The sequence below is a fragment of the Schistocerca americana genome, chromosome X, assembly GCF_021461395.2.
Source record: "Schistocerca americana isolate TAMUIC-IGC-003095 chromosome X, iqSchAmer2.1, whole genome shotgun sequence".
Classification (NCBI taxonomy): Eukaryota; Metazoa; Arthropoda; class Insecta; order Orthoptera; family Acrididae; genus Schistocerca; species Schistocerca americana.
This window is the reverse complement of record NC_060130.1, coordinates 983,439,317-983,462,153: the sequence shown is the minus strand read 5'-3', so window position 1 is coordinate 983,462,153 and position 22,837 is coordinate 983,439,317.

Below are 22,837 nucleotides of genomic sequence, written 5' to 3'. Positions count from 1 at the left end.
TTTTCTGAGCTGTATTTTAATTGTGGTTTGGTTTATTAGCGAACACAAACGTGAGAATTGTTTCTGTATAGTGGTTGAGAGAAGGACGAAATCCGTTGATTGCACCATTGTGTTTTCTCAAGAAGAAATTGTGCCCGCTTTCGTCCACGAGCCTCCCAAAGCAGTGCGGCAGGCACTCGAGTCTGATCTCAGGTAGAGGTACCCAGGGAAACATAAAGCAAGCGTGCGGCTATAAACACTCGCCTCGGAGCGGAACACCACCCGACGGGGCAGACGTGCAGCACCCTTTAGGGAAATATAAATAGAGCTTCGGAATATGGATTCCACTAGCTGTGCCACTATCGATCTTGAGCCGATATCTTGAGACTCTGTGCTGTTCCTTACGAAAACCTAAGACGACGAATAAAAGGCTGCAGTATTTTACGAGATATATGTGGATATGCCATGGTTTTGCTAACGAGAATCTATACAAAAATGTATTGCAAGAAATTTCTGAACCTAAGTTTCACCTAGAAGAAGACACTCTCAAGACATAACGATGGCTGAAGTTAGATTTGTAGGTAGATGATTTAATCGTTATGAAGATGCTTTCAAGGCGCACGCTTAACTAACATGTGAGTCACTGGATGAAAGACGACGAACTCTCAGTTGCATGTAGACAAACTGTTCGCCACTGCATACCGTTTATTGTCCTTTAGATTACATGTGGTGGCATGTGCTAAGAGTAAACACTGCTTGTAATAAAAATTCTGCTGTATAGTTAGAGATCTAAATATTTCATGATTTCTGTAAACGTATCCTCAGTAATATACATCACAATTATATAGCTGCGGGGACCTTATAATGCATAGAACACTATGAACAGTTGTTTAGTTGCATGTTGGTCCTCCTTTAGAACGCAATACAGCAGCTACTCTGCGTGGCATGTATTCGAACAGTGAACAACCCTACTATGCTGTTAAAACTACTACGGTACATTCCTTGCTTTATGGCAGGGAGGTTATCCTGCTGGAAGATGCAGTCTCTGTAGGAGAAGACATGAGGAAAGAAGAGATACAAATGGTCTGCAGTAATTGTCACGTAGTTCACAGCTATCGTGGCGCCTTAGACTTCTGCCACAGATTCCATGAAGCCCAGGTTAATGTCCCCCAGAGTATAATCTCCCCATCAGCCTACGTTTGTGGCACGTGGCGTACTTCACGACCGATCTGATGTGGCAGTAACCAGTCATTTCTGCTTCATATTCAGCAAACAAGAACCCGTTCAGACAAGTAACTGTACCTGCCTTTCCGGCAGCGGAAGTTGGCGTCACATTTCGTGACCAGATTCATCGAAGAAAAGAAAGTAATGATCGTGGCTCTCGGGCACAAAGATGTTACTGCTTAAGGTAAGCCGATAAAGTCAGGATAGGGTATTTTCACTTGCACAGATATTTCTTCTGCTCAGGATTGATGTAGTACCACTAGCGTGATGCAAGTTAGACTGTCGAAAAGTATATGGAGCGAGCAACAAGTTTCCGTTCGAGGGCCGTACAGTCCAGAATCTTATGCTAATGAGACAAAATCTCTGTCAGTATTGAGGCATCATCCCACCGACACACCACGTTGAAGATACCCCATTGGTAAAACACCTTGTCCTGCTAAGTTAAATAAGTCCGTAACTGACAGCTGAACAACAATGCCCAATAGGAATCGCCGACTTTTGCAGGCCTTTCTTAGGGACCGAAGGCGTGATAATCGCATGGGGGAGATCAGTACTACAGGACGAAGGCCTCGGGTGTCTCACTCTTGAGCTGACGTAACTTTTTCGTTACGACATTAGCAATATGGGGCATGCGGTATCATGAAACAGCATCGCACCCAGTCACCGTTTTCCCAGATGTTTCGTCATAATTTCTCCATACACATTCTTCAATTCCCGATGGGTATCTTACTGGCGTTTGTTTGGAAATTTGTGGTATGCTCTTATGGGACCAACCTGCTGAGGTCATAGGTCCATAAGCTTACACACTACTTAATCTAACTTACGCTAAGGACAACACACACACCCATGCCTGAGGGGACGCAGTGGTAACAGCGGTTCCCATCACAACACGGAAATTAAGCGCTGTTGGGCTTGACTAGCACTTGAATCGGTGACCGTCTGGATCTGCCAGTCTGCCAAGCGCTGTTGACAAGAGGGACATACTGAGCTCTTGTGAGGTAGTTGAACAGCTACTTGATTGAGGAGTACCGATTCCGGCCACGAAACCTGACGAAGACCGGGATGCTGACACAGTAGGTCCGCGTGTTCGGTTAGAGAGCTGTCTGCCCTAGTTAATAAAAAAACTTGAGTGAATCATTCATCGATGAAATTGAAGGGGTTGTCATGTGACGTACGCCCAAACCAAATGACGATCAAAAACGAAAAAAGGCCTGGGAGAGCGATGTTCTGACCACATGCGCCTCCATATCCGCATCTTGTGACGCCTATCGGCAGAGGATGACGCGACGGTGGGTCGGTTGGACGAGCCATGTTCGGACGGAGTCTGAGCTATCGACGCAGGTCTGAAACTAGATACAGAGGGATATCGGTTAATTTTATTCGTAAGTTAGGGACGTCTTTTCGCATAAGTTGAATTTTGATGTTACTTATTTAAATCTATAGTTGTTAACAGTCACAAACACTCCCTCGTCTAAGGGAGGACGTTAAAAGCTCAAGGAGACCTATCCTGGGATGTAGGACCAGGAGGAGTGGCCTTTCTTTATTTTAGGGAAGTCGACTCAGGTTTGCAATATGTAGAGTTACCGGATTCTACACTCCTGGAAATGGAAAAAAGAACACATTGACACCGGTGTGTCAGACCCACCATACTTGCTCCGGACACTGCGAGAGGGCTGCACAAGCAATGATCACATGCACGGCACAGCGGACACACCAGGAACCGCGGTGTTGACCGTCGAATGGTGGTAGCTGCGCAGTATTTGTGCACCACCGCCGTCAGTGTCAGCCAGTTTGCCGTGGCATACGGAGCTCCATCGCAGTCTTTAACACTGGTAGCACGCCGCGACAGCGTGGACGTGAACCGTATGTGCAGTTGACGGACTTTGAGCGAGGGCGTATAGTGGGCATGCGGGAGGCCGGGTGGACGTACCGCCGAATTGCTCAACACGTGGGGCGTGAGGTCTCCACAGTACATCGATGTTGTCGCCAGTGGTCGGCGGAAGGTGCACGTGCCCGTCGACCTGGGACCGGACCGCAGCGACGCACGGATGCACGACAAGACTGTAGGATCCTACGCAGTGCCGTAGGGGACCGCACCGCCACTTCCCAGCAAATTAGCGACACTGTTGCTCCTGGGGTATCGGCGAGGACCATTCGCAACCGTCTCCATGAAGCTGGGCTACGGTCCCGCACACCGTTAGGCCGTCTTCCGCTCACGCCCCAACATCGTGCAGCCCGCCTCCAGTGGTGTCGCGACAGGCGTGAATGGAGGGACGAATGGAGACGTGTCGTCTTCAGCGATGAGAGTCGCTTCTGCCTTGGTGCCAATGATGGTCGTATGCGTGTTTGGCGCCGTGCAGGTGAGCGCCACAATCAGGACTGCATACGACCGAGGCACACGGGGCCAACACCCGGCATCATGGTGTGGGGAGCGATCTCCTACACTGGCCGTACACCACTGGTGATCGTCGAGGGGACACTGAATAGTGCACGGTAAATCGAAACCGTCAGCGAACCCATCGTTCTACCATTCCTAGACCGGCAAGGGAACTTGCTGTTCCAACAGGACAATGCACGTCCGCATGTATCCCGTGCCACCCAACGTGCTCTAGAAGGTGTAAGTCGACTACCCTGGCCAGCAAGATCTCCAGATCTGTCCCCCATTGAGCATGTTTGGGACTGGATGAAGCGTCGTCTCACGTGGTCTGCACGTCCAGCACGAACGCTGGTCCAACTGAGGCGCCAGGTGGAAATGGCATGGCAAGCCGTTCCACAGGACTACATCCAGCATCTCTACGATCGTCTCCATGGGAGAATAGCAGCCTGCATTGCTGCGAAAGGTGGATATACACTGTACTAGTGCCGACATTGTGCATGCTCTGTTGCCTGTGTCTATGTGCCTGTGGTTCTGTCAGTGTGATCATGTGATGTATCTGACCCCAGGAATGTGTCAATAAAGTTTCCCCTTCCTGGGACAATGAATTCACTGTGTTCTTATTTCAATTTCCAGGAGTGTATTATGCGTTTTCCTTGCTCGGACACAGTCTTTCATGAGACCCGGAAGAAACACTGTCTCACTTTTATCAGCTTTCTGTAGCAACAAATGTGTAAAGTTCACGCCGTGTAGTCACTGCCCACCAGCAAAAATCTTGTGTTAGGAGCCTTGTAGGCGGAAGTTTTGTACTGACAGCTAATGCTACAGAGTAGTAGTAAGTGTCCCTAATTTGTAACATGATGTTCGCTGCTCGTGTGGCGCCTGTAGCTACACGTCGCGATGCCTGCATCTGCAGAGAAGATACCACACAGCTACGATCACTATCACTTGTCACTGCTCTCAGTCCCCTCTCTCTTCTTTCTCTCTCTTCACCGGCCCCGCCCCCCATCCCACGTCACCTCTCTGTCTCTCTTTCTCTCTTTCTCTATTTCTCCATCTCTTCTTGTCTGACTCTCTTACTGACTAATCGCTAACTGATACATCATTAAAAAATATCAGAAGATCCTATCTCCTAATCTTTTCTGCAGTAATGTCGTCGTTAACCCGTAAAATCTTATGATCGAAACTAGTACAGTCTTTATGTCTGTTTCCAGTGCAAAATATCTGTTTGCCTAAGTAAACGTTAATCCGTGGTGAACAAGACAGTTCAGTTATTTCGCATTGATTACAATGTGGTTCTTGCTTTTCATCCGTAACCTCATATTAATCCTGATTAGTCAGTGTAAGAACTGCCTGATTCACATCCGGAAATAGATACGAGTATTATGCTTTCACGGCTGAACGGAACGTTCGATCAGTCCCTGTGTTGTACTGTTAGAAGGACGTTTAGGCAGAGAGCGGTTATATGAGCGTCCAGAAGCGCCTGAGCGGTCATACCTCTCAATTATGAACCCAATGCCTCTGTTCCTTAGAGAAACGTCATTCAGGTCGATAGATTCATGAAAGTGTTCCAAGTTTCCTTTGTAATGAAACACCGGTTTAGACAGACGAGGCTGGAAAGGTGAACAATGGTGGCGGCTTGAACTAAAATCATAAAATTCTGAGTCCAGTACCTTAATCACAGCTTCACCACGTAACATCCATTAGTTGACTGTATATTACACTCTTTCTACTACTTCACTGCCAAGCACATCAGATACGACAAAAGTAAGTGAATAAACATTAATAACATAGTTTATCGTTTGAGAGAATCCTATGGTGTCAGCTGTTAGAGCGTCGAATATTTGTAATAATACCACATTTTGTTAAAAAAAAAAATTGCGACTGACATCAGCTGCATAATTCCAGTGAAGCGTTTTGTTGTTGAAATTCAACAGTAAGTTGAAGTAATCGACTCGTCTCGACCATTGACCCCCTAAAAGTCAATAATTTAGCCCACTGTCAAAGCTGATAAGGGTTTCAAATAGTTGATAACACCACCAACAGCTCGTTGTCTGACTGCTACGGTCGCAGGTTCGAATCCTGCCTCGGGCATGGATGTGTGTGATGTCCTTAGGTTCGTTAGGTTCAGTTAGTTCTAAGTTCTAGGGGACTGATGACCACAGATGTTAAGTCCCATAGTGCTCAGAGCCATTTGAACCATTAGCTCGTTGTCTACGGTTCTGAAAAATACAGTAAACGATAAACCGTTGCAAACACTTGCATATTAATGAATGAGTGACGGATGAGATGTAAGACAGGACCAGCACGATGTCACGGTATAACTTTCAGAATAAAGTCAAACAGTTTCTGTAGTAAATTTTAAAAATACCACAGTCAATGTTTAAATTCTGTTATAAACTTTGTAATTCGTCTCAGGATATTCTACATTAAAATAACTTTCTACCTGTATATTGCAGGTGTATATTGCTATTACGGCTGTGAGTTCCCTGCCGTCGAATGACATGCTACATTACTGACACTGATTTGAAGTGAATAATCGAGCTAAATTACATATTGATCAAGACGAACTCGTAAGGTTTTTGTTAGGGAAGGAGAACTGCTAAATATGTATAGGGGCTCTATATAACTAAACAGAAACATAACTAAATTTCAACGATACTCAAATGGTTCAAATGGCTCGGAGCACTATGGGACCTAACACCTATGGTCATCAGTCCCCTAGAACTTAGAACTACTTAAACCTAACTAACCTAAGGACATCACACCACACCCTGTCATCACGAGGCAGAGAAAATCCCTGACCCCGCCGGGAATCGAACCCGGGAACCCGGGCGCGGGAAGCGAGAACGCTACCGCATGACCACGAGCTGCGGACTCAACGATACTATAGGAGAATAACTCATACCCATAAATGGACAAATTTATGATGATGTTGGAGCCAATATCCACTATGGGTGGAGAGCATCGTATTAGAAACCAGTCGTCCTCGCCAGGGGGAGAAGAGAAGGCGTTACAAAGGACGCGCAGTAACGCAACGCACCACAACAATATTTAAAAAAACTGGCACGCCGCTTTTGTAATTAGAAATATTTAATTATCAGTCTTGGGGCTGGAGCGAGGTTACCACAGAGGAAATCACAAAGCGAACGACACAAGGGAAACCGCGGCTGCCGCGCCGCCACTATATTAAAAAATACTGCACACCGACATTCGCGCCCGGAATTTTTACGAGTGCCTCGCAATATTGCTCAGAAAGTAAACCTGAGAAATTACGTGGCTTTTCCCTTTGAATAACTGTGTTAGCCTAATATTTTGTTAAACAGCTTCGTATTCGCTTTTCCCGATGTTTCAGGTTACCCATGGCACTGTCATATTTAAAGGCTAGATTTTATCACAGTTCCTCTGTTGTCGGATAATAATTTGGTGTTGGTTGGAAAATGTATTTGCTCAGTAAGCTGAGTTTTCTTTGACTCTCTGCAAGGCATTCGTGGTATGTAACACAGTATAAGTCTCATACAGTGGATACAGCCAGCATGAATAGTTTTTCCAAGCTATTCGGAACTGATTGTGAGAGATTACCGATTACATGTATTCTATACAACCTGTACCAATAATTCTGTTCACGAGCACTTTCATATTTATTGCTGAACATATATTCTTGTAACTAGAAAACAAAATAGAATTTGAAAATTATACAATGATTGTTACCACAAAAATTTTAATATCGTCTATTTGGCAGCAAATTGTTTTTGTATATGTATTTTGTTGCTGCAATGTGTTTCGAACCGTCACCGTTTGAGGTATAGTGTTTACAGTGCATCAGCTCTCAGTGAAATAGGAGTGAATGTGGTATGTCCTACATTCGCCAAACGACTAGAAAGGTGGAAATCAGATGTAAGGAACACCAGCGACATATCAGGCTAAGGCAGGCCACAAAATCAGCAATAGCAGAAAACTGCCTAGAGTTGGAACATTCCATGGATTATGAGGACACCAAGGTCATGGTCCAGACCCCCAGGTTCTGGGATAGTGTCATCACTGAATCTATAGAGATAAAGATGGCACAAAACCTGATTAACCGGGAAGCAGGATACCAGCTAAGCACTGCATGGAACCTGGCATTTGAACTGCTGAACCAATACCGGAGAAAATATGTTTCCAACACCAACAACGAACCTCAGACATCCGCACACTGTGGGCACGAACCAAGAAGGGAACACCAGGAAGCCGCACTGTCACTGTCACTGTCACTTATCCATACGAGTCTGCCCTGACTCGTGATGGGAGCAGGCTAAGCATATACTGCTATTCCTGCATAATCCTATATTTGTGGAGTGGCTTCCTCACGGTCCGAATTGGCCTGAGGTGTTTTCTGGGGGAGCTGTCCTTTCTCTGTCACGAGATATTATTCGCGTAACAGGTCAGGCCAATGCGTGGTTGGCCTGTGGTGAATAGGATGGCCCAAGTCCCTAATGAGCCTACTGTCGGACCGTACGGCCCGCTCGTAGAAGACCCGCGCCGATTGCTTAAATCGGTCGCGGAGGAAGGGAATGCCGGTTTGCCGGTGCAGCCGAGCGGTCGAATAGAGCCTCGGTAGGCGCAGAGCGAGCTTGAGCGCCCTGTTCTGCACCCTCTGCAGTTTGTTGACGTGTGTGTCGGCCGCATATTCCAGCACTGAACGAACCAGCGCCAGGTACAGCGTGAGGCCGTGGTGGGGAGGCAATGCGGACGACGGGTTGAACAGAGGGTACAGAACGCGTAGACGCCCGATTGCTCTGCCCCTGACGTCCTCGATGTGGGCTTTCCACGTTAGCTTCTGATCGAGAATGACTCCCAGGTACCGGCCAGGCTTGCCTCACATCCACGCTGGAGCAGACGGCGCATCACGACTGCCTTCATACTCCACACGAATAGCGCCGTGTCGTCGGCATAGAGTGCCAACTTCACCGGCGCCACGCGCGGAGCGTCGGCAGTGAATAAGGAGTAGAGCAGGGGGCCGAGAACGGACACCTGCGGCACTCCAGCACCGATGGGTCGGTGCGTGGACGTCCCCTCGTCCAGGCGGACGTGGAAAGTCCTGTCGGCCAGATACGATCGGAGTAGGACCCCGTGCGACGTCGGGACAAAAAGTTTGTACACGAGGCTGTCGTGCCACACAGAGTCGAATGCCCTGGAGACGTCGAGGAACACCGCCCCAAGGTATTCCCGCGTCTCCAGGGCGCGCATGGCCTCTTCCACCAGCCGCATCAGCTGATGGACCGTGGAGTGACCCCTCCAGAAGCCGAACTGCTCGTCCGGTATCACTCCTTCTGCTGTCACGTGGCGAAGCAGGCGCCTGGCCTTGAAGCGCTTGAACACTTTGGAGAGGGCCGGTAGCAGACTGATGGGTCTGTAATTGGCGGCGTCACGCGGGTCCTTGTTCGCTTTGAGGATGTCCACCACCTCTGCATGTTTCCACACAGAGGGGTAGACACCGGAGCGAAGGACCTGGTTGAAGATACCCGCCAGCAGCGGATGGACCCCTGCTGGAAGCTTCTTCATCAGCGCCTCCGACCTTCCTAGTATTGATCTCCTTCAGCTGTGCGGCCACCTCCGCCTCGGAGATGGCTTTGATTACGTTCCCGTCGCCCCTTGCCTCCAGGAACACCGGGAGTTGCTCGGCTACCCGCTGGATGTGGTCTTCATTCATATTGTCGTCCACCGGGGTGAATGACGATTGGAATTGGTCCGCCAGGACACCAGCTTTTCCGTCTGGGCTACAGACGACGTCTTGCCCAACCAGTATTGGTGGTATGAGTTGTCGTCGGCGCAGGAACGACTTCACCATGCGCCAGGTGCTGCCGTCCTCTGGGTTGAGGGAGGCGACAGAGGCTGACCACACGCTGTTCCTGTGCGCCTCAGCCACTGCTTTGATGTCTCTCCGCATGTGGTTGAGGCGTCGCTTCGTCGCAGGTTGGCGGGTGAGTTTCCCCCGGCGTCTGCGCCCACTGCGTCTGGATCAGGTGTGTCCGCGATCGATTCCAGAACTGTCTCCTGGAACCGCTCGCAGTCCATGCGCCGGTATGTCTGTCGGCGTGGTGGCAGCGTAGCTCCGGCGACATCTATGGCGAAGACCACCGGCAGGTTGTCTGACGACAGTGCACACCGTGTGGAGGCAGCCGTGTGGTGCCCGGTGCCTTTTATGACTGACATCGAGCACGCCTGGCCGTCCCCTGGCTGGGTAGATTGTGGGCTCCTGTGGGCCCAGGATCAGGACCCTGTTCCTCTGGGCAGCGCGGGAAAGTCGGCGGCCACTGACATTCGTGAGGCGGGAGTTCCATTCTGGGTGCTTCGCATTGAAGTCATCTGCAATGAACACCCTCCCCCCAACTGTCAGCAGCGCGTCGACGTCATCCTCCTGGAGGTGATCGTGTGGTGGCCTATAAACTGCCACGAACGTGATCTGCCTGGCTGTCGTGGTGACCGTCACCCCAGTGTCTTCCAGAGTTGCCAGGTCCGGGAGTTACACCTGGTGGTGCCTGAGTGATGCACGAACATAGATGGCGGTGCCACCGCCGGCTGTTGGCCTGTCATTGCGGTAGCAAACATAGTTTGCTACACGCACGTGGACCCCAGGTTTAAGGTGAGTTTCGCTGACCAGGCAGAGGTCAATGGCCTCGTCCTGCATTAACTGGCGAAACTCACCTTGTTGGGGGAACAGGCTGTTTGCATTGAAGCCGCAAATGGTCAGTCCACGGATGAGTGGATTATGCATGGTGCGGCTTCATGGTGGCGGTAGCAGCCTGGAGGGCCTCCGTGACTCCCGTGACTAGCACGGGCAGTCGTTGGAGCAGGGCAGAGAGGGAGCCCAGAAGGGCTCCCAGGTCTGCAGCTCCTGGTCCTGTTGATGGTGCGGGTGCAGCCGCAGCTGTGGGCGCGGGGGCGGCTGGGCGCGGCGGCGCCGTCGCGTCCGTTTGCTGGACCGCGTGCCCAGCAGCCTGCGGCGCGGGAGTGTCGAGTGGACGGGCAGTGCGTCGTCCGCCCTTGTGGTGGTCGTCCTGGGAGTCAGCCTGTGGGGCTGACGAGCCAGGTGCTGTGGATGGTGCGGTCTCGTTTGAGTCCCGTTGCGGAAGTGGCGGGAAGGCCACTTGTCGTCTCGTGGTGGCGTCAGCGGACTCCCCCTTGGTGGCGGAGGCGTAGCTGGTGCCAGGTTGCACCTTCCTGGCAGGTGCTGATCGTCCGTTCTGCCTTGGGCGGCGTCGGAGTGCAGCACAGCCTCTGTAGCTCCCCACATGAGGCTCGCTACAGTAGCAGCACTTCGGCGCCTCCTCCCTCTTCTTCGTGCAGTCCCGACTATGGTGGGAGTCGGCGCACTTGACACAGCGGGCCGGCATAGAGCAGTAGCGCGGCATGTGGTCAAGGCCCTGGCAGGAGAAGCACTGGGCGCGCCTCCCCTTGGCCTTAAGTGGCTCCACTTCCACCCCAATCCGGGCCACTGTCTGTAACTGGAAGATTTTTCGGTTTTCGAAGTTGGCCGGGAGGACAACTAGGAAAAGAGGCATATCTCGCCTCGTCCTGGGCGATTTCATGATGGTCGCGGAGTTGGCCATGTAGCCCAGCCCCGCCCGTTCGTCTTTGAGGTGCTCGGTCTCCATTTTCTGCAGGAGGCGGCGGAAGACCACCTTCAGCTGCTTCACGGGCTCCGCATTATGCGTAAAGCAGTGTAGCTTGTCGGTCTCAATGATCTTCATGGCTGCTTGGTAGTCATCCATGGTGGCGGTCGAAACCCGGTATAGGTCTCGCCCGACACATTAGACCTTGGCAGCGGACGAAACTGTCTGAAATTTATCAAGGAAGGACTTTTAAGTGTCCATCCATGAGACAGTTATCGGTGGTGGGGCGGGTGCCCGCCTCTTTAGTGGCTCAGTGGCCTCCATGGCTTCTGGCTCGTCGACGTCGATGAATGAGTTCGTCGTCGGGAGCGGCTGCACTGTTTGGAGCCGTTTGGCTCGAGCAGTGTTCCGCCGCTTCGGGACGGTGAACCCATCGTCTGGCGCCTGGTCTGCCTCAGTGGGGGCAGGGTCGTCTGCCATCTTCTGCTTCTGGCTTCTCCTGCAAACAGACTGAGAGAATGTGGAGGAGTCGTCCTTCTCCATTGATGCCGGCCTCTTCCTGGAGGGCTGCGGTGTTGCCATGGCTTCCGCCTCGAGCAGGTCGCCAAGTTTGGCCTCTATGATAGTGTCATCACGTGGCAGGACGGTGAAATCTTCTCTCGTCACGCCTGGCGGTACAGTTTCCAGTATATCTGTGGCCTCTTCAGTGGAAGAGACCGGAGTGGCAGCCAGCAGTGCACCAGTTTCTTATGTACCTGGGACTGATGGTGCAACACTCTTCGCGGCTGCCGCTGGCAGAACAGTGTCATCTGTATTCAACATGCCTGTCAGGGCTCCCGACGGTACTCTCTCCTCTTCATTGACCACGCAACCGAGTAACTTTAGGTACTGGTGGAACAAGTGGAGAGCACGTTCCCGGTAATCAGTATCCCGTGACATTCGGTGCAGGATGAGGCTGCAGACGACGTCTTGTCCGACGAGCAGCGGCGGGACGCGCTGCCTTCTGCGTAGAAAGGACATCACAGTCCGCCACGCGCTGCCGTCCTCAGGGTTGAGGGAGGCGACGAAGTCCGTCCAGACGTTGTTCCTGTGCGCCTCAGCCGCCGCTTTGATGTCTCTCCACATGCGGTTGAGGAGCCGTTTCGTCGCGGGTTGGCGGGTGAGCTGCCACTCCCGGAAGAGGCGGTTCTTCTCCCGTATTGCGTCCCGGATGGGAGGCGGCAGGTTAGGGGAGAAGTCCCTGGTGCCCTGTGGAGGGGGAGGGGAGGCCGCGTCCGCTGCTTGCAGCAGCTGGCGGGTGAAGGATTGAAGGGCGGCATCCGCCCCCACTGCCGCGGGGTCAGGTGAGTCCGCCAGTGATGCCAGGACATAGTCCTGAAATCGATCGCAGTCCAGGCGCCGGTACGTCTGCCGATGTGGCGGGAGCGTGGCTCCAGCGATGTGGATTTCGTAGACCACCGGCAGGTGGTCGGACGACATCGCGCACCGCGTGGTGGCGGTCGTGTGGTGCCCGATGCCCTTGATGACGGCCACGTCGAGCACGTCAGACCGCTCCCTGGCCAGGAAGATGGTGTGTTCCCGTGGGCCCAGGACCAGGGCGCCGTTCCTCTGGGCAGCGCGAAGAAGTCGGCGGCCACTGACGTTCGTGAGGCGGGAGTTCCATTCCGTGTGTGTCGCATTGAAGTCACCTGCAATGAAGGTCCTTCCCCCAAACGTCAACAGCGCGTCGACGTCCGCCTCCTGGAGGTGCCCACGTGGCGGCCTGTATGCTGCCACGAAGGTTATTTGCCCCGCAGCCGTGGTGACGTTCACCCCGGTGGCTTCCGGGGTGGCCATGGCTGGGAGCAGCACCTGGTGGTGCCGTAGTGAGGCGCGGACGTAGATGGCGGTACCCCCGCCTGCCGTCGGCCTGTCGTTCCGGTAGCAAACATAGTTTGGTACCTTCACGTGAACTCCTGGCTTGAGGTGAGTTTCGCAGATCAGACACAGGTCGATGGCCTCGTCCTGCATGAACTGACGAAACTCACCTTGTTGCGGAAACAGGCTGTTGGCGTTGAAGCCACAGATGGTCAGGCCGTGGATAAGGACGTTATCCATGGTGTGGCTTCGTGGCGACGGTAGCGGCCTGGAGGGCCCCCGTTACGGCGGCGACGAGCACCGGCAGGTGCTGTAGCAGGGCAGAGAGGGAGCCCAACAATGCTCCCAGGTCTGCTGCTTCCGGTCCTGCTGTTGTAGCTGGAGGCGCCGCAGTTGCGGGTGCGGGGGCGGCGGGGCGCGGAAGAATAGTCGCGTCCGTTCGCGGGACCGCACGCCAATAGCAGCTTGAGGCGTGGCTGTGGTGGGGGGACGGGTTTGCCGTCCGCCTTGGCGTTGGTCGTCCTGGGTGCCGGCTGCCTGGTTAGGCGCCGTGATGGCCGGGAAGCCCACCTGCCGCCCCCTGGGGGCGTCCAAAGACTCCCCCTTAGTGGCAGAGGCGAAGCTGGTGCCTGGTTGCACCTTTCGTGCGGGTGCCGCACGTCTTTGCTGCCGTGGGCGGCGCTTGAACGCGGCGCAGCCTCTGGTGCTCGCCACATGTGGCTCGCTAAAGTTGCAGCACCTCGGCGCCTCCTCCCTCTTCTTAGTGCAGTCCTGACTCTGGTGGGAGTCGGCGCACTTGACACAGCGGGCAGGCATCGTGCAGTAGCGCGCCACGTGGTCAAGGCCTTGGCAGGAGAAGCACTGTGCGCGCCTCCCCTTGGCCTTGAGCGGCTCCACTTCCACTCCGATCCTGGCCACCATCTGTAACTGAAATATCTTCCGGTTTTCAAAGTTGTCCGGAAGGACAACTAAGAACAGTGGCATGGGTCTCCTCGTCCTAGGAGACTTCATGAGTGTGACCGAGCTGGTCATGTAGCCCAGCCCAGCTAGTTCACTCTTGAGGTGCTCGGTCTCCATTTTCAGCGGGAGGTGGCGGAACACCACTTTCAGCTGCTTCACCGGCTCCGCATTGTGGGTGAAGCAGTGTAGCTTCTCCACCTCTATGAGCCGCATGGCGGCTCGGTATTCGTCCATCGTGCTGATCCAGACTCTGTACAAGTCCCGACCAGCACATTTGATCTTGGCGGAGGACGTCACCGCCTGGAACTTCTCGAGGAAGGACTGGTACGTGTCCTTCCACGATACAGTGATAGGTGCCGGAGCGGGTGCCCGCCAGGGAACGTCCAGACCATCAGGGGAGCGCCACTCACGGGCGCGGACCGCAAAGGGAACACCAGGAGGCCACCACCGCAGTTGGAGGCGGCCGGAGTGGGCGCGGACGGAATAGGGAACACCTAGAACAGCAGGATAGCGCGACTCGCGGGCGCGGACCGACTAGGGAACGGCAAACAGAACACGAGGCACCGGGCAGGCATAAATATGCGACCCAGTCCAGCAAGCAGCCAGTCTCAGGGAACACCTGACGAAGACGTCAAGTAATGACGTCGAAATATCGTGTTTGGAAGACGCTGTTATCCGGCAGAAAACCCGATTTCCACGAGATGTCAAAATAGGAGCTGACAACGAATGGTTACAACCAGTGTTTAAGAATGTTTACCGTACATATCATCAAAACAGTTGCTAATGTAAATCAAAAATAACCCCAAGAAATAATCTGAAACCACTGACCTTTAAAATAAAATAAATGTCTGCAAAAAGATAATACAGAACAAAACAAATACATTGAGTTCAAGATAGATCAACAGAAATATTGAAAGTGACGATAAATGGAGCCAGTATCTCATCATTTAATTTAATATATGTGTTAGAGAAATATCAAATTATCTCGCAATCCAAAGAGAATCTACTATTATAACGACCAAAGGCTATGTATTCCGGTTGTATCCGTATTTTCTAGTGTTTTTCCCACATGGACCTCAAGTTAAACGAGGTATTTGTACTGTTTCATCTCAACACATCCCACATGAACGCTGAAGCAAACCATGAGTCCTTAAATGATTTTCTATGCGGTAACATACTTAGTACAAATAATACTATACCATCATAGATGTCATTGGATAAACGACCTACGTTCTCGGCATCACGCGTACCCCTACTTCCAAATTCATGTATGCTAACATAGGCTTCAAATCTTCCTTAATGTCGTATGTATATGCCGACACTGGGCAAGTGATTTTCTAGTAAAATGTCTCCCAAGTACAGGAGTATACAAAATGGATGTGAGTGTATAGTTCGTAGACACATGGTTGACGACATATAGAAGCTTGGGTCTGGCCCAAAGTCGTGCTCGGAGAGCCTAATAGTAAGGCGCCGCCCACGGTAAGCGGAAATCTCAGGTTCGAGTCGTGGTCCGGCAAAAACTTCCGTTGTCCTCATTCCATTATACAGCTCATGATTGTCCACATTCGTAACTGCGAATACATTTAACGTATAAAAGTTAAAATCAGCCAGTTAGTATTTCTGTCTCGTGGAGAGAGGAACGTGGACAATGAGACGCATCATCGGCTTTTCGTCACGAGCAGAACATAGGAGACACCACATTGGATTAAGTCATGTGGATATGAAATTCATATTTGGTCGACTTTGTATTATAGCATATGTACTACGCTTATATGCTGCTTCAAAGGACCGACACTTTGAGGATTTCTCAAAAAGGCGTCCCTTTGGTACGATTCGTTATAATAAAAGGCACTCCGTCTTCAGACCACAAGTGACCAATCGCGACCATCCGACTGCCGTGTCATCCTCGCTAAGGATGCGGATAGGAGGAAGGGTATACCTTAGCTTCAAAGTAGTGTAGAAAAGAGACGGAGAAAGACGAAGTTGACACTTACATTAGAAAGGGTCACAATTATAAAAACACTGACGTTCTTATATACTGAAGTGATCAGCATTTTGAAGCATGTGCCAAACAAGTAGAAACACACAAAAGAAAAACAATTTTAGTCACAATATACAGGGCACCAACTTGTAATTTCCAGCTATTCAATAAACAGCTTGATGCAGTATTAAATTTCTTGATTTCTAAAAATAATGAACTCATACTAAGTGGAGAATTTATTTTAAATTTTCTGGAGGGTAGTACTCAAGATCCATACTATAGTTTCTTACCACTTCTTATAATCTCATTCCCTTAGTACAGTTCCCAACCAGGGTTATGGGTACCAGCCGCGGTGCTGTTGATAACATTTTCATATATACTACCATACTAGCAAATCATTGTATAAATCCAATATTTAATGGCCTTTCAGATCATGAAGCCCAGTTGCTTACATTTAATACGGTGAGGTCTGATTCAACTAATAACAGGAAGTGGGAAACTATACGAATAATAAATGAAACAGGAATTGAAGGTATAAAAAACTGTTTGCGGAATACAGACTGGAAAGACGTATACAGTTCACCCGGAATAAATGGAAAAAATATATGTTTCTCTAATATGGTCATAGGTCACAACGAAAACTGTTGCCCTAAAAAAGTAATCAAAGCAAATAGATTAAATGTTACAAAATCTTGAATTACAAATGGAATATAATTATCTTGGAAACAAAAAGAAGACTGTACTTAATGCCATGGGAAAACGATGACTACAGAGCTAAATCACATTACAAACTATACTGTCAAATTCTAAACATTGTAATCAGAACCTCAAAATGTATATACTTTCGAGAAAAAATAAATGCCTCTATTAACAAGATAAAAACTATATGCAACATAGTAAAAGGTGAAAAAGGCAAAACTAATCAGGCAAATGAGAGACTTATGTTAAATATAAATAATGAGTTGATTAGAGGTACTTCAAAAATTGCAGGCACTTTCAACAACTTTTTCCTTTCAGTAGCTGACAACTTGTGTTTGCCTAGTTCCTCAGAAGACAGCTTAAAGTATTTAAAAAATGCATTTCCGCATAAGTTTGACAAAATTCAACTATATCCTACCTCACCGAAAGAGATTTCTAATCCTATCAGCTCTCTTAAAAACAAATGTTCCAGTGATTATGATGAAATCAGCACCTTCATAATTAAATGTTGCTCCTCAGAACATTGTGACATACTGAGTTGCTTATGTAATGAATCTCTCCATAGTGGTGCTTTTCCAGATAGGCTTAAATACGCTTTTATCAAACAATTACACAAAAAAGGAGACAAATCATCAGTGGAAAACTTCGGCCCTATTTCATTATTGCCTACACTTTCAAAACTGACTTTTGTAAACACTAAGTACAGAAAAATATTCTCAGTCACAATCAGTTTCGATATCGGAAAGGATTGTCAACTGATCAATCTATAGTCACTTTTACAGATGATATATTTGAATCAATAAATGAAAAGTTATTACTACTTGGAATATTGTGTGATCTGGCTAAAGCTTTTGATTGTGTTAAGCTTGATATCCTAATACGAAAGTTAAACTATTATGGGATAACAGGAGTAGTAGCCTCATGGTTCTCATCCTATATTTTTAATAGAAAATAGTGTGTGTCTGTATCAGGCTTGCCGGCCGCTGTGGCCGAGCTGTTCTAGGCGCTATAGTCCGAAACCGCGCTGCTGCTACGATCGCAGTTTCGAATCCTCCCTCGGGCGAGAATGTGTGTGATGTCCTTAGGTTAGTTGCGTTTAAGTAGTTCTATGCCAAGGGACTGATGACCTCAGATGTCAAGTCCCATAGTGTTTAGAGCCATTGGAACGATTTGCATCAGGCTTGACACATAACAATAGTCAGTCAAAATATGAAACCATTAGACAAGGGGTTCCCCAGGGCTTTATTTTAGGTGCCTTGTTGTTCCTATTATACACTCCTGGAAATGGAAAAAAGAACACATTGACACCGGTGTGTCAGACCCACCATACTTGCTCCGGACACTGCGAGAGGGCTGTACAAGCAATGATCACACGCACGGCACAGCGGACACACCAGGAACCGCGGTGTTGGCCGTCGAATGGCGCTAGCTGCGCAGCATTTGTGCACCGCCGCCGTCAGTGTCAGCCAGTTTGCCGTGGCATACGGAGCTCCATCGCAGTCTTTAACACTGGTAGCATGCCGCGACAGCGTGGACGTGAACCGTATGTGCAGTTGACGGACTTTGAGCGAGGGCGTATAGTGGGCATGCGGGAGGCCGGGTGGACGTACCGCCGAATTGCTCAACACGTGGGGCGTGAGGTCTCCACAGTACATCGATGTTGTCGCCAGTGGTCGGCGGAAGGTGCACGTGCCCGTCGACCTGGGACCGGACCGCAGCGACGCACGGATGCACGCCAAGACCGTAGGATCCTACGCAGTGCCGTAGGGGACCGCACCGCCACTTCCCAGCAAATTAGGGACACTGTTGCTCCTGGGGTATCGGCGAGGACCATTCGCAACCATCTCCATGAAGCTGGGCTACGGTCCCGCACACCGTTAGGCCGTCTTCCGCTCACGCCCCAACATCGTGCAGCCCGCCTCCAGTGGTGTCGTGACAGGCGTGAATGGAGGGACGAATGGAGACGTGTCGTCTTCAGCGATGAGAGTCGCTTCTGCCTTGGTGCCAATGATGGTCGTATGCGTGTTTGGCGCCGTGCAGGTGAGCGCCACAATCAGGACTGCATACGACCGAGGCACACAGGGCCAACACCCGGCATCATGGTGTGGGGAGCGATCTCCTACACTGGCCGTACACCACTGGTGATCGTCGAGGGGACACTGAATAGTGCACGGTACATCCAAACCGTCATCGAATCCATCGTTCTACCATTCCTAGACCGGCAAGGGAACTTGCTGTTCCAACAGGACAATGCACGTCCGCACGTATCCCGTGCCACCCAACGTGCTCTAGAAGGTGTAAGTCAACTACCCTGGCCAGCAAGATCTCCGGATCTGTCCCCCATTGAGCATGTTTGGGACTGGATGAAGCGTCGTCTCACGCGGTCTGCACGTCCAGCACGAACGCTGGTCCAACTGAGGCGCCAGGTGGAAATGGCATGGCAAGCCGTTCCACAGGACTACATCCAGCATCTCTACGATCGTCTCCATGGGAGAATAGCAGCCTGCATTGCAGCGAAAGGTGGATATACACTGTACTAGTGCCGACATTGTGCATGCTCTGTTGCCTGTGTCTATGTGCCTGTGGTTCTGTCAGTGTGATCATGTGATGTATCTGACCCCAGGAATGAGTCAAGAAAGTTTCCCCTTCCTGGGACAATGAATTCACGGTGTTCTTATTTCAATTTCCAGGAGTCTATATTAATGACCTTCTATATGCCGTATCACAAAATGCAAATTTTTTCTTATTTGCAGATGATACCAGTATTGGTATAAAAAGCAGTACCCGTGAACTCACTGAGCAATCAGCTAATTAAATATTTGTAAGTATCAATGGCTGGTTAACAGCAAATAGATTGTCACTGAATTTTGACAACACCCAGTACATACAGTTTAGTACCTCACAAAGAATACCTGATCCTATAAGTATAATGTATTTAAACAATTAAATTAAAGCTGTAGACAGTGTCAAATTGTTTGGGCTTCAAATTAACCACAACCTAAATTGGAAAACCCACACTCTAGACTTAATGAAACGCTTTAGTTCAGGTGCATTTGCAGTACGCATGATAGCAGAAATAGTTGATTTAGAAGTAAAGAAGTTAGTTTATTCGGCCTACTTCCATTCACTAATGAGTTATGAAATCATCTTTTGCGGAAACTCCTCTCACAAAGAGAACATTTTCAAAATTCAGAAACGAGTCATCAGAATTATATATGGTGTCAGTCCTAGATCATTATGCAGAGACCTCTTTAAGAAACTTGGTATTCTAACTACTACTTCTCTGTACATATACTCATTGATGTCCTTTGTCATTTCCAACATGTTTCTTTTTACACAAAATAGAGTAAAACATTATAATACCAGAACCAAACACAATCTGTACAATGATTTAAAAGCTTAACATTAGTACAAAACCGCGTCAAATAGATGGTTCCTCATATATTCCATAACTTACCAGAGCATATCAGAGGTCTGGTAAGTGATAAAGTTTGGTTTCAGAGTGAATTAAAGAACTTCCTGTTGCCAACTCCTTCTACTCCATCGATAAATATCTTCACAAGGATTATAGCTAATAACTCTGTCAGCGTTAGAATTGTACAATATCCATGTATCTCAGTAAAAAAAGAAAAAAACCCTTTGGCTTTTTCCGCATCCCAGAGACTCTTCTCCAAGGGACCCATGGAAAACTATAAATTTAATGTGGTCAGCACATCGCTCTCCCGATCGTTAAGACGGGTTTCTTTGACCGGAGCCGCTACTATTCGGTCGAATAGCTCCTCAATTGGCATCACGATGCCGAGTGCACCCTGAAGAAGGGCAGCTGTGCATGGTGGCCCGGATGTTCACCCATCCAAGTGCCGGCCACGCCCGACAGCGCTTAATTTTGGTGATCTGACGGTAATCTGAGTATTCAGTGCGGTAAGGTCGTTGCGCGTTTGTTATAATAAGATGACAGAAAATTGCGTATCAATAGTTAAAGGCTTCTTGTATTTCATGCTTCCCGTGTTATAACTTGCTTACTACTAAAGTATGTCATTTTAGTCCTGTGTTATATTAATATGTTATCAAAATTGAGATTTTTTTGTGAAATTTCTTAGTTTTTAATATCAAGTAGTTACATCTATAGTTGGAGCCATCAGGCATTTGTTTATATTGTATAACATACAGTGATCAGTCAGAACGTTATGACCACCTACGTAATAGGCGTAGATAAAAGCAACGACACATCGTGGCATGGAAGCAATGAAGCCTTGTAGGTCATTGGAGGGAGTTGGTACCACATCTGCACACAAGATCATACAATTACCGTGCATTCCGGGAGGGGGACCGATGAGCTGTGACGCCACGTTCAGTCACATCCAAGATGTATTCTATCGGGTTCAGATCTGGTGAGTTGGAGATTCATCACATCAATTGTGCCTTGCCACTGTGTTCCTCGAATCATTCCATCCCACTCCAGGGTTTGTACATGGCTATTTATCTTGAAAAAAATGCCACTGCCGTCGGGAAACATGATCATTATGAAGTGATTAACGTGGTCAGCAACCTTTGTACGATACTTCTCGACCGTCATGATGCCTTGCACGAGCTCCACTGGATCTGTGGATGCTCGTGTGAATGTTTGCCAGATCATAATGGAGCTGCCGCCAGCTTGTCCCCGTCCCGCAGTATAGCCATCAAGGTGCTGTTCCCCTGGAAGTCGAGGGATTCATTCCCTCCCATCGGCATGATGAAGAAGGTATCGGGTATGATCAAGGCTTTGCCACTGCGCCATCAGTAAATCAATTATTAGCTAGATGGTTAGGGACTGAGTCTGTTGTGTGCGGATGCAGGAGGAGTTGGCCACAGTCCAAACGCAGTTGGAAACTATGTTGGTCACATTCAACAAGCTCCAGAGTGCCACCTTGAGGTTCGTTGGGGATGGGGTGCCTGGGGCAGCCTCTGATTTGCTGGATGTGCAGGTTGGGGGGGGGGGGGGGATGTCACAGCACTCTGTCACTGAGCTGATCTCAGGTGCGACAGAGCTTGCAGGCCCACTCTCACCTCAGTGTGGGTGGCGGACTCTGTCGAGGTATCTAGCCTCAAGGCGAAGGCTGCATGGGGGACTGGGCTCCTGGCAAATCTCATGCACTTTTTTAATACATTCAGTGTGCCATCAGGTGCTGTGGGGGAGGCTGAGCCGGATCAGACTGCACATTCTGCCACGATAGTTGTTGCTCCTTCAGCAAGGTCCGGACAGGTACGTGATGGTAGGGGTTTCTTTGTTATTGAGAGCTCCAATCTTAGGCGGGCCATGGAGCCCCTCAGGAACGTAGCCGCTAGGGAGGGGAAGAAGTCCAACATTCACTCGGTGTGCTTTCGAGGGGACCTTGTCCGGGATGTGGAAGAGGCTCTTCCAGGGGCTATCGAGCGTGCTGGGTGCAGCCAGCTGCAGATTGTTGCACGTGTCGGCACCAACGTCGCCTGTCATCGGGATTCCGAGGAAATCCTTGAGTCCTTTCGACGGCTGGCTGAATTGGCGAAGGCGGCCTCCATCTCTCGAGTAGTGGAAGCGAAGCTGACGATCTGTAGCATCGTGCCCAGGGCGGACTGGGGTCCTCTGAGTCGAGTGGAGAATCTAAACCAGAGGCTACGTCGACTCTATGACGAAAATGGTTGTAGATTCCTCGACCTACACTATGGGGTGGAAGGTTGTAGGACGCCCCTTAATAGATCAGGAGTGCAATAAACACAGGAAGCAGCCACATGGGTAGAACAGTACTTGTGACGTGCACATGGTTTTCTTTTAGATTAGGTTCCTCCCAACGGAAAACAAACCGTTGGTCTGAAAAATTACCAGTTCATGTCACTGGTGGGGGTGTGGCACCTTCAAAAAATTGTTAGTTCGCCTAAACAGGTCATTCCAAAGGATTTAAATATGCTTAATCTCATGTTAGTAAATTGTCGAAGTGTCTCTAGCAAGATCCCCAAGTTAATCTCGGAAATAAACAGTAGCAATGCCAGTATTGTATTAGGTACCGAAAGCTGGTGGAAACCAGATATAAAAAGCAGTGAAATTTTGAACTCGGTTTGGACAATGTTTAGGAAGGATAGGTTTGGTGCTGTGGGAGGTGGTGAGTTCATTGCAGTTAAAAGCTGCTTAAACGCAGTTGAGATCGATACTGG